The sequence below is a fragment of the Vigna radiata genome, unplaced genomic scaffold (genome assembly GCF_000741045.1).
Source record: "Vigna radiata var. radiata cultivar VC1973A unplaced genomic scaffold, Vradiata_ver6 scaffold_409, whole genome shotgun sequence".
Classification (NCBI taxonomy): domain Eukaryota; kingdom Viridiplantae; phylum Streptophyta; class Magnoliopsida; order Fabales; family Fabaceae; genus Vigna; species Vigna radiata.
Window position 1 is genome coordinate 46,076 of NW_014541809.1, and position 10,796 is coordinate 56,871.

At 36.4% G+C, this 10,796-nt stretch overlaps 1 long non-coding RNA gene across 11 annotated transcripts in view; it reads left to right on the forward strand.

The window, feature by feature from the left end:
- Window positions 1-140: 140 nt before the first annotated feature.
- LOC106778320 overlaps window positions 141-10,796 on the forward strand; it is a 13,403-nt gene continuing 2,747 nt past the window's right edge. The window contains exons 1-6 of one of the 11 annotated variants that reach the window (XR_002666164.1): window positions 141-425; window positions 530-748; window positions 1,754-1,919; window positions 2,017-2,114; window positions 7,778-7,890; window positions 8,077-8,303. This is a non-coding gene — a long non-coding RNA (uncharacterized LOC106778320). Of the gene's footprint in view, window positions 426-529; window positions 749-1,753; window positions 1,920-2,016; window positions 2,115-7,774; window positions 7,891-8,076; window positions 8,304-10,552; window positions 10,771-10,796 lie in introns of those variants that run through there. The other 10 variants (XR_002666163.1, XR_002666162.1, XR_002666166.1 and 7 more) reach the window with 10 other exon arrangements.

Below are 10,796 nucleotides of genomic sequence, written 5' to 3' on the forward strand. Positions count from 1 at the left end.
TTCCCGCGGTTTAGAGTTAAAATCGTAGGTAGGTTTTCTTTTTTTTTAAAAAAAAATATTTTCTTGTGGTCACTAAGGAAACCGTCCCTGAAATATATATTACTTTATAATAATTTTTTGCGATCCTTAATGTACCTCCCACACCTTCATTTCTAATTCATTTCTGATTCACCTACCCTCACCTTTCTTTCTAAACCCTAATTCCCTCCCTCCCTGCCTTCATCAAAATCCTCTCCTCCTACGTGTTCGTGGAGCATCTCTCCCCGTTGCCTTCATCAGTCTTTCCTGTGTTCATTTCTGCTTCGTGCTTCATCAACCTTGGGCTGAGCGTTGAGGCCGTGGCAACAAGGACGAGGCGGCGAGGACTCTGCCTTCATCAACCTTGGGCAAGGGCGAGCGTCGAGGTCTAAGCCCTAATTTTTCTGGTTCGTGCTTCGTGCTACTTGAAGTGTGAATGATAAAATGAAAATGTGTTTATAGTTACCTCACTAATAGTAATGATGAAAAATGTTTTGGTATTTGTTTTCAGGACTTGCGCCTGAAATTCCAGAGGATTTGTACCATTTGATTAAGAAGACAGTTTCTATTAGGAAGCATCTGGAGAGAAACAGAAAGGACAAGGACTCAAAGTTTAGGTTGATTCCAGTGGAGAGCAGAATCCACCGTCTTGCTCGCTACTACAAGACCAAGAAGCTCATATTATTTGGTAGATAATTTTTTTCTTATCGAGGAATTCCTTCTTCTTAAGGTGTTGTGAACGACTTTATAACTTATCTTTATAACTTATCTGGTGATAATCATACGCGATGTCGATTTGTTTATTTGTGTCTACTCTGATTATATGAAAATATTATCAGACAATTGATTCTCACACTAACTTTGAAAACAGACAATACACATAAAGTGTGATGTGGTGTGCTGCGTGGGACCTTTTACTTTTTTTTGTGTCTATCTTTAGTGTCAAAGAGTACAGTGAAACCTCATTATTTTGGATATTTCCTAACGATGACAAATCACACACCCCTACAAGCGAGACTCTGACCTTTGTTTTTGTGCTAGTTCATTGTGTGTAAGCAATGTAGTTGCTAATGTCTTAAAAGAAAAACCAAGGAATGTATTTCAAGACTCTAGAAAGTGTTGCAGGAATGCTCATTTTTTTCTGCAACCATACATTAATATGGAATCATGAGATCTCTATTTATTACATTATAACTTAGGGGAAGTTTCATTTGCATAGTAATTGTTAGTATATTGAGGTTATGAAAGGAGTAGTTGATAAAGTAGAGAAAATGTAGAGAAAATATGAAGATAGTAGAATGTAGAAGTAATAGTTGGAAGAAGTGTTGTAGTTGTCTTTGTTGTTGTAGATGTTGGCTTCTTGTTTACATGTATCAAATGGTAGAGTTCATGGGTATTTATAGACCCAAAGAATATTCTAGAACATACTAGCCATAACTAATGTGGAATGTTCTAGATTTTTACCGATGTAGAATATTCTTCATTTTTCTTCCTATCTTAGACTTTTCTACAATATTCTAGAACTTGTGTTACATTTCTTTTCTTCTATCTTAGGAGTTTCTACATTATTCTAGAATTTGCATTACACTTTAATACTCCTCCTTAATGCAAATTCGGTAACTCCAAGTATTGTGCGCAGTAGTTCAAATCTTGGCCTTAGTAACATATCTTCAATTTGATCTTCATCCTCCATTTCCTTGACCATAATTCTTGCTTTGATGCTTCTTCATAACAGTTAGGCTCAATCATGGCCATATTGCAAGTTTCATATATGTCTACCAAAGATCTTACTCTTCTTGGACTAGATTCAGGTGAAGAATCTTGTTGTTGTGGAGGTGGAGAAAGCGTACCTGAATTTTCTGCTTCTTCTTGAGTTTCTTCTTGAGACTGATGCATTGGAAGTAAAATGTTGCTTTTAACAACTTTTTCTTCCCAATTCCAAGAAGCATTTTCATCAACTTCAACATCTCGACTNATGATGAGCTTTTTTGTTTGTAGGTTGTAGACTCGATAGCCTTTTGANTGTGTGCTATATCCCAAGAATATTCCTCGTATAGTCTTGTCTTCAAGCTTGTGCCTCCTTTGATCAGGAACATGTATGTAGCAAATAGACCCAAATACTCGTAGGTGCTTAGCTGATGACTTTCTCCCACTCCAAGCTTCAATAGGAGTCTTGTCTTTGACTGCCTTAGTTGGACATCTGTTTAGAATGTAAATTGCAGTGTAGACTGCTTTAGCCAAAAAGTGTTAGGCGTGTTTTTCTCTTTTAGCATTGATCTTGCCATCTCCATAACTGTGCGATTCTTTCTTTCTGACACGCCATTTTATTGTGGAGTATATGCAACTGTAAGTTGTCGTTCTATGCCTTCATCTTCACAGAATTTGTCAAACTCGTGAGATGTGTACTCCTTGCCACGATCACTTCTAAGTACTTTTATTTGTTTTCCACTTTGCTTCTCAACAAGGGCCTTAAATTTCTTGAATACTCTGAAGACTTCTGATTTTGCCTTTAAGAAATAGACCCATGTCATTCTAGAGAAGTCATCAATGAAGAGGATGAAATACCTGTTGTTGTGATGTGAAGGCGTTCTCATTGGTCTGCAAACATTGGTATGAATCAACTCCAATAAGTCTTTTGCTCTCCATGCTTTGTTTGTCGAGAATGGTAATCGGTGTTGTTTGCCGAGGAGACATCCTTCGCATGATTCATTATTCTCCTTCAAGCGTGGAAGATCTCTCATCATGTTTTTCTTATATAGAAGCTTTAAGGCATGTGTGTTAAAGTGGCCAAATCTCCTATGCCAAAGCCATGAGTCATCAACTTCTACCTTCATGGCAATATTAGTTCCAGGTTTGAAGCTTATAGGAAAGCTTCTATTTCTCTTCTCCATTTTTACTTGGCCAATTTCTATCATTTTACTGTCATAAATTTTGCATGTATCTTTCTTAAAATGAAGAGAATATTCATTTTCCGTCATTTGGCCAATACTTAAAAGATTCTCTTTAAGATTAGGAACTAGTAAAACATCCTTGATGAATTTCGTACCTTTCTTTGTCTCCACCATGACAGTTCCTTTGCCTCGAGACTCCACTGTGGTGCCATTTCCTAGCCGAACTTTGACATTGACAGNNTTATCAATGTCTTTGAAGATGCTTTGATCTTTCGCCATGTGATTGTTGCATCCACTATCCAAGTACCAAATTCCTTCTCCACTAGGAGATTCTTGATTGGCGTAAAATAAGAGTTTCTCCTGATTATCTTCTTTCGCAAAGTTTGCTTGATGTTTATTTTTATTACAACAATACTTTTCTATGTGACCAAATTTCTTGCAATAGTAGCATTGAGGTTTTCCATGATGTCAACAATCTTTTTCCAAGTGAGTTGTCCTTTTACAGATGCCACATGGAGGATATTTTCCTTGATAAGTCATAGAGAAACTTCTAGAATTTTCTTTATTTCTAGAAATTTTTCCTTTACTTTTATTTCCTTCACATGCATATTTATGTCCGCATTTATGCTTTAAAATTAAAATTTTTGATAGAATATTTGTGCTTAAATGATTGATTTGTAGAGGATTTGTGATTATTAGATTTAGCGTGTTTGGAAATAAAAAGGGCTTAAAAAGTGATTTTAATTGCATAAATTATTCTTGGATGTTCTAATATTTATTTGTGCAGCTGAAATTATAAGTTTATTGGTCCAAATTACAATTTAAAGCCCAAAATCAGGTTTTATTTGGAAAATAATATACAAATGGGCCAAACAGGCAGTCTTTACCCTTGCACCTCCCAAAATTCCCTACATACACTTCTGGCCCAACACTAAGCCAAACAGTAACCCTATTCTGAATACACCTCCTAAGTTTCCTACACACACCCCTCCTACCACTAATTAAACCAGATCCAATCAGAACATGCCACCTCATCTTCTTGTCACGTCATCATCTTCCACACTGAAACCCTAATTTCCCTTTGCAATGAAACCCTAGCCGTCAACTTCTGCAAGCCGTCGTCAATGTCGCAAGACGCCGCGACGGCCAATCACCGAAACAGCCACTGACCACCATCACGGTTTCGCATCTCGCCGGACCACCACGTCGTCGTGAGACTCCATGGCAACCATTCATGCCGCCGCACACCGTTCATCTTCATCTTCATCACCTGCAAATTCAGAAAACGAAGAGAACCCTCTAGTACCAGCCACCACGATCTCGCCACCACCATCCTCGTTGTCACCATGCCGCCACCATCTCCACGCACCATTCTTTCTGCAACCACGCCGGCCACCATCATCTTCCTCGAGTGCTATCCCCTCGCGTCGCACCGCAAGCAGCACCTTCCGTCTTCGCAAATGCTCAACAATTGCATCTCCACAGACATCGCACAACCACCTTCATCTTCTCAAGCACAGCCACCAGCAAGCCGTCGTGCAACCATGGCAGCACCTCCATCATCTGCGAGAGGCATCACTTCTCCATCATCGCGCAGCCATCATCATCCATCAAGGCCGCAACTGTCAGAAACCCAATTCGCACCATGGCCGTCGCGACTCCTCCATCACCGCATCAAAACCTGCATCAAAACCAGACCTACAATAAACCCAGTAATCGCAGAAGCAATCGCGCCTTGAAGAAACCATGCGAGTTCTTCACTCCCTCCATGACGGCGCAGCGCAGGGGAAGGAGCAAGGTTTTTCCCCAATCTGGCAAACCCTAATTTTAGGGTAGAAAAGGGGCTGACACGTGTCTGATTCTCATTGGCTGCGTCCATATGAGTCAAAGCTGTTCAACACTGCTTCAGTCTGGTCAAAGTTGGTCAACAGGGGGGCAATGTGCAATTTCAGAAATTAAAAAGGGGTTTAAGTGCAGATAGAGGAAATTTTAGGGGTTGTTATGTAATTTTGGAAAGTTTAGAAAAACTAAAAGATAAAATTCAGTTGTTGAATTAATTTAATTGGGGAATATCAACAGAAAATATCTTCCAAATAATGTTAATTATCTAAATCTTTTAGTTATTTGGAAGATATAAGATAAAAGATTCTATCAACTGAATATTCAGAGTCCAAGCCCAATCAAGCCTATATAAAGAGACCCAGGGGAGCTTCATTCAAGCGGCCACCACTCCTCTCACTTTTCTTTCATTATGTGTTTCACTCCATTCATGGAGAGCTAAGCTCCTAGGGCTATTATGCTGTAATTTCATTATGGAGTCTGAGGTTAAGTGAATTAATGCAATTGTTTATTTTGATTATTGATTTAAGTTTTTCTCTCTCTATGTCTTTCATCTCTCTATCATATTAGAAACAAAGATTTTTGCATCATTATGTGTTTGAACAATGATCTGTCAATAACCGATGATGAATCTATTTTGGAAAAGCAGTAGTATAGCCTGTTTCTTTATAATTGTTTTTAGGTTTCCTCTTTGTTCTAACACATTCTTTAAATATTCTCACTTTTAATCATTACTCATAAGCATTGCATAATACTCATAAGAGTCAGATATTCGAAAGCAATTCCGTGTTTGTTGGGACACGACTTAGGGTTACTTTAGCTCTATCTACTCTCTTGAATACTACTAGGCAATACTGAAGTTGCCTTGAAAAGTAGTATTAATTTGATAGCTTCAACGACAGCTTATCATTCTCCTATACTTTTATTTCCTTCACATTCTTTCTGAGATCGCAATTTTAGTTTTGATTGAAAGGCATTTCAACTGAGTCTTCTTCATGCCTTTTCAATCTTTGTTCATAAGCTTCAAGAGAGCCCATTAGTTGTGTTACTGACAATGTAGCCAAATCTTTTGTTTGTTCAATCGCAGTTGCGATTGGATCATATATTTGGGGAATAGAAATTAAAATTTTCTCAACAATCTTTTTGTCAAGAATATTTTCCCCACAGGCTCTCATCTGACTAACTATTTCTTTTATTCTAGAATAATAGTCTTTGACGGTCTCAGATTCTTTCATTCTTAATAATTCAAATTCTCGTCTTACAGAATGAAGTTTAACTTTGCGTACCCCGTCACTTTCTTGAAACTCCTCTTGTATTGTGTTCCAAGCTTGCTTTGCACTGGTGGCACCAATTATCCTTGGAAAAATTGTGTCATCAACTGCTGGTTGAAGAACAAATAAAGCCCTTGAATCCTTCTGCTTGTTTTCCTTCAACTCCTTCTTTCAAGCTGCAGTAAGAGTGGAGGTGTCTTCTGGAATAGTGAATCCTTCTTCTATGATGTCCCATAAATCTTGAGAGCGGAAGAATGCCTTCATTTTGACACTCCAGAAATCATAATTTTCTCTTGTGAAAGTAGGTACTGAAATTGATGATGTTTGATTGGTAGTTGCCATGAGTTGAGAAAATATTTTTGAGGTAGTACAAAATGGAGTTATAGTTTTGTTTAAGGTAGTTGAAAATTTTATCTATGCCCAGTAGATGACCGAACGTAGTTCTGGTACCATTGTTAGTATATTAAGGTTGTGAAAGGAGTAGTTGATAAGGTAGAGAAAATGTAAAGATAGTAGAATGTAGAAGTAGTAGTTGGAAGAAGTGTTGTAGTTGTCTTAGTTGTTGTAGATGTTGACTTCTTGTATACATGTATCAAATGGTAGAGTTCATGGGTATTTATAGACCCATAGAATATTCTAGAACATACTAGCGATAACTAATGTGGCATGTTCTAGATTTTTACCTATGTAGAATATTCTTCATTTTTCTTCCTATCTTAGACTTTTGTACAATATACTAGAAGTTGCGTTACATTTCTTTTTTTTAGGAGTTTCTACATTATTCTAGAATTTGCATTACACTTTAATAGTAATAATGCTAAATTGTAGTATTTATTACATCATCATTTTACATGTCTAACCATTCATAATTGAAGTTTTCCATTTTTTTTTCTTCGTTCATCTTCAGTCATTTATTCTAGGGCCTTCAATGTATAGATATTGTTTTTACTTTGAAGCTAGGAAATCCACACTTAAATCATGAACTTGTGTGTTCACAAAATTAAAACCAATCTACAGTTGCCAAATCGTGTATATATTTCAAAGTGTTAAGAATCTAAACGTGAGTTTTGAATAAACATAAAAGAAATAATTAATGCAGGCATTTTATTAAGAGTTTGTGATGTTTGGAACAAGTTAAATGAGAATGAGAGTTGAAAGTTTGATTATGACATGTTGATGAAAAACAATTTATTAAGGCTTATTCTTCCTGATCTTGCAGAGGCTTATAACTTGATTTCACTGAATGTCGTTCATGTCGAACTAAGTTTATTATCAAGTCAAAATAGATCCATTCTATGTATGATTTCTAACTTAAATGGTATGCCAATTTACTCGAGTAATAATGTTTGGATTTACTGGAAGATGAGAGGAGCCATTTAATTGGTGCATTTTCAATACTCGTTTTATGGGTTTCCATCACATGTAAACCCGTGCAGTGAGAGATAAGGCATGATTATATTTTCTTACTATGCTATTCTTGCAGCTTTTTAGTAAAACTTCATTGGAATGATTTTTGTTGATTATATTTGTTAATGATTATGGTTATTATCTTATTCAAACTAATTGCCAACGATACTGGTATTTCAATCTGCTTCAGGAATCCAATACATAGTTTGTACCAATATACTGATACTATGTATTTATGATTTCAAGCCTTTAAAAAATTACAAAAATTTAATAGAAATCCATACTAGACATAGATGCAATTATAATATTTCAAGCCTTTTTAAACACTACACTATTGATCTCCTCTAGCAGCTTGAGGAATGCACTCTCCACATTGTCACCGCTGAGAGCTGAAGTCTCAGAGAAGAAGAGTCCTCAGCAAACTCCACTGCATCTTCAGTTGACACCATTCTCTGCTCCACAAGGTCAGTTTGTTACCAACCAATTTATGTTAAATAGGAAACAATTTATCTGCACCTGAATGATCATATGTTATAGGTATATTCTACTGATATGCTGTTGAATATCATAAAAGAGAATCATCATCCAAGAGTCTAAAATGCCTAATCTTGTTTATTTTTGTGTTTTGCTCTTGATCTATTAAACAACAGCTTCAAGATGTTTTCCTATGATTTGATCCTTTTGGGCACCAAAAGTTGCTTTCCTTTTGATTACTGTTGATTATTGTTGATTTCCTTTTGGTGCAAAGGAAACAGCTGATCTTAACTGGCCATAGATCTTTAAGTTGCATGAGTTGGAGCTGGAACCAATTTGCCTGTGCATGAATGAATATATGTACTCAGTGCCTATAAAAAGTACAAAATATAGAGGCATATTTGTAAGTAATTTAAATTTCCTTTTCTTTATCATTTTGCTTTTCGATTACTTCATTTTTCCATGTTCTGCATTTAATATTATGATCGTAGACAAATTTTGGGTTCTTCATTTTTTTCATGTTCTTCATTTAATATTTGTCCTACTTAAGATTCTTCATTTGTTAATTCAGCAAGCAAATTTAATACTTTATAAATTTCTGGAAAAGAAAGTGCATGTGTAGACATTAGCAGATATAAGGTGAATCCTTTATAAATGGTATAAAATCAAAGAAATTACACGGTATTACTTTGGTAGTGTCCTTGAGTGTAGATCCTAAGATATACAAAATTATACAAACCGGAAAGTTATGTAGAAAAGATAAAGCATGAGGATGGAGTACAATTCAGATTAAAAAAAAATAAATGATCTAAAGCATTTCTGGCAGTTTTGGTTGCCAAATGCAGTTAATTTCAGCGGTTACCAAGAAACCCCAGTTAGTTCCGGTTGTTTCCCAAAAACCCCTAGAAATAGGGGCGATTTCTCCAGAACCCCGGTTAGTTCCGGTGGTTTTCTGTAAAACCCATGAAAATAAGGGCGGTTCAGCATAACTCCTGTTAATTCTGGCGGTTTGTCCAAAACCTCTGGAAATAGGAACGGTTTTCTACATGTTAGCAAATTTAAAAGATGAAGTTTTGATGATAAACAGATTTGCACAAGACAAGACTCACAAAGAAGGATTAAAGATCTCTGCAATTTATAAAGCTTTGTTAATAATAAAAAATGATGTAATAGTGCTCTAAAATGTATTAGGGATGATTCTTGAGATTTATATGTAATTTATACTTTTGGGAATCTTCCACAAGCTGTTTTAATCGATTAAACCAAGTTTTAATCGATTAAAACGTGGCCAGCACTGAAAACCCAATTGCCTAAGAACTAGCGAAGTTTCGGAAAATAATGTCCGAAGAAGAGATGCAGCCGTGGAAGGTTGGCTCTCTGATGATCAAGATCAACAATCCTTCTCTCAATTTTGGAAGGAGAAAAAGCTTGTCAAGCAAAAGTTCATTGATCTTGCATGGTATATCTCTCACAACTTCTCCTTTCCAAATCTTATTATTGAGCAAGGAGTTCAACACATCATGGAACTCCGTGGAAGGTACTATCCCGATCTTGTTCGGGTGTTTTATTTCAACTTAAAGGTTCGTGATGGAATCTTCTCCACAAGGGTCAAAGGGGTAGACATTGTCTTGGACAATGATGTCTGGATCAATGTGGCAAAGGTCCCTGTCCTAGAAAATTCCCAAATGGTTCCCAATGATTTTGAAAATTTCAACAAGATAATGGTGTTCAAATCCTTTCTACGAAACCCTCGCCAGCCAAACGCTCGTCTCTATCTTGCTGGAGGTCTCAAGATGGAGGAACGCCTCTTGCACTACCTCATAGTTTGGCTCCTCTGTCCTAGGGGTTCCAATCATGCACAATGCTCTGAGACGGACCTTATCATCATGTATGGGATACTGCAAAGCATCCCTCTCAACTGGCCTCATCTGTTCCAAACAATTATGTTCAAGGCGAAAAGGTTAGATGCTGCGCCACTTCCCTATCCACTCCTTATTTCTCAGATATGCGTGTATAAAGGGGTAGATATCTCCAATAAGCACTATGAGACTGTGCTCCCAACCCACAGGATTGGCGAAAATTCCCTAAGACAAATGGGATTTCTTAAGCAAGGAAACTCCTTTGTTCATCCTGATAATGCTGCTGGGGTTCAAGAAGAAGAAGAAGAAGATGCTGATAACCCCATGCCTGACCCCACAGATGTTGCTGGCTCGTCTCAAATAAATCAAGAATATAGTCTAGAGAGTCTTTCTAGACAAATGACTGAGATGGCTCGCCTTCAGCATGAAATGATGAACATCCAAAACACTCGCCATGAGGAAATATGTACTCATCTCTGGAACCTAGACACTAGGATCTCACGCTTAGAACAACACTTCATTAGCGATGGAAGTGATGAATTCTAGATCTTTTTGAATGTTTTGTTGCTTATCTTTATAAAATGTATGCTTGTTTTAAATTCAATAAAATGAGAATGTTCATGCTTTAATTAAAAATATTTTAATTATGCATAATTTCTTTTCATTAAGGGGGAGACAAAAGCTATAACTTTTTTCTAATGATCAAAAAAGGGGGAGAATTTTGTTTAAAGTTTTTAAAGAGATCCTTTTATTTTTCTAATGCTCTCTTCCTATGAGTTATTTTCCTTTTCAGATTATTAAAAAGCTTTAAGCCCTAAACTTGGAGATAGTTTTTGATCATCATCAAAAAGGGGAAGAATGTTAGGAAATTTAAAAGATGAAGTTTTGATGATGAACAAATTTGCACAAGACAAGACTCACAAAGAAGGATTAAAGATCTCCGCAATTTATAAAGCTTTGTTAATAATAAAAAATGATGTAATAGTGCTCTAAAATGTATTAGGGATGATTCTTGAGATTTATATGTAATTTATACT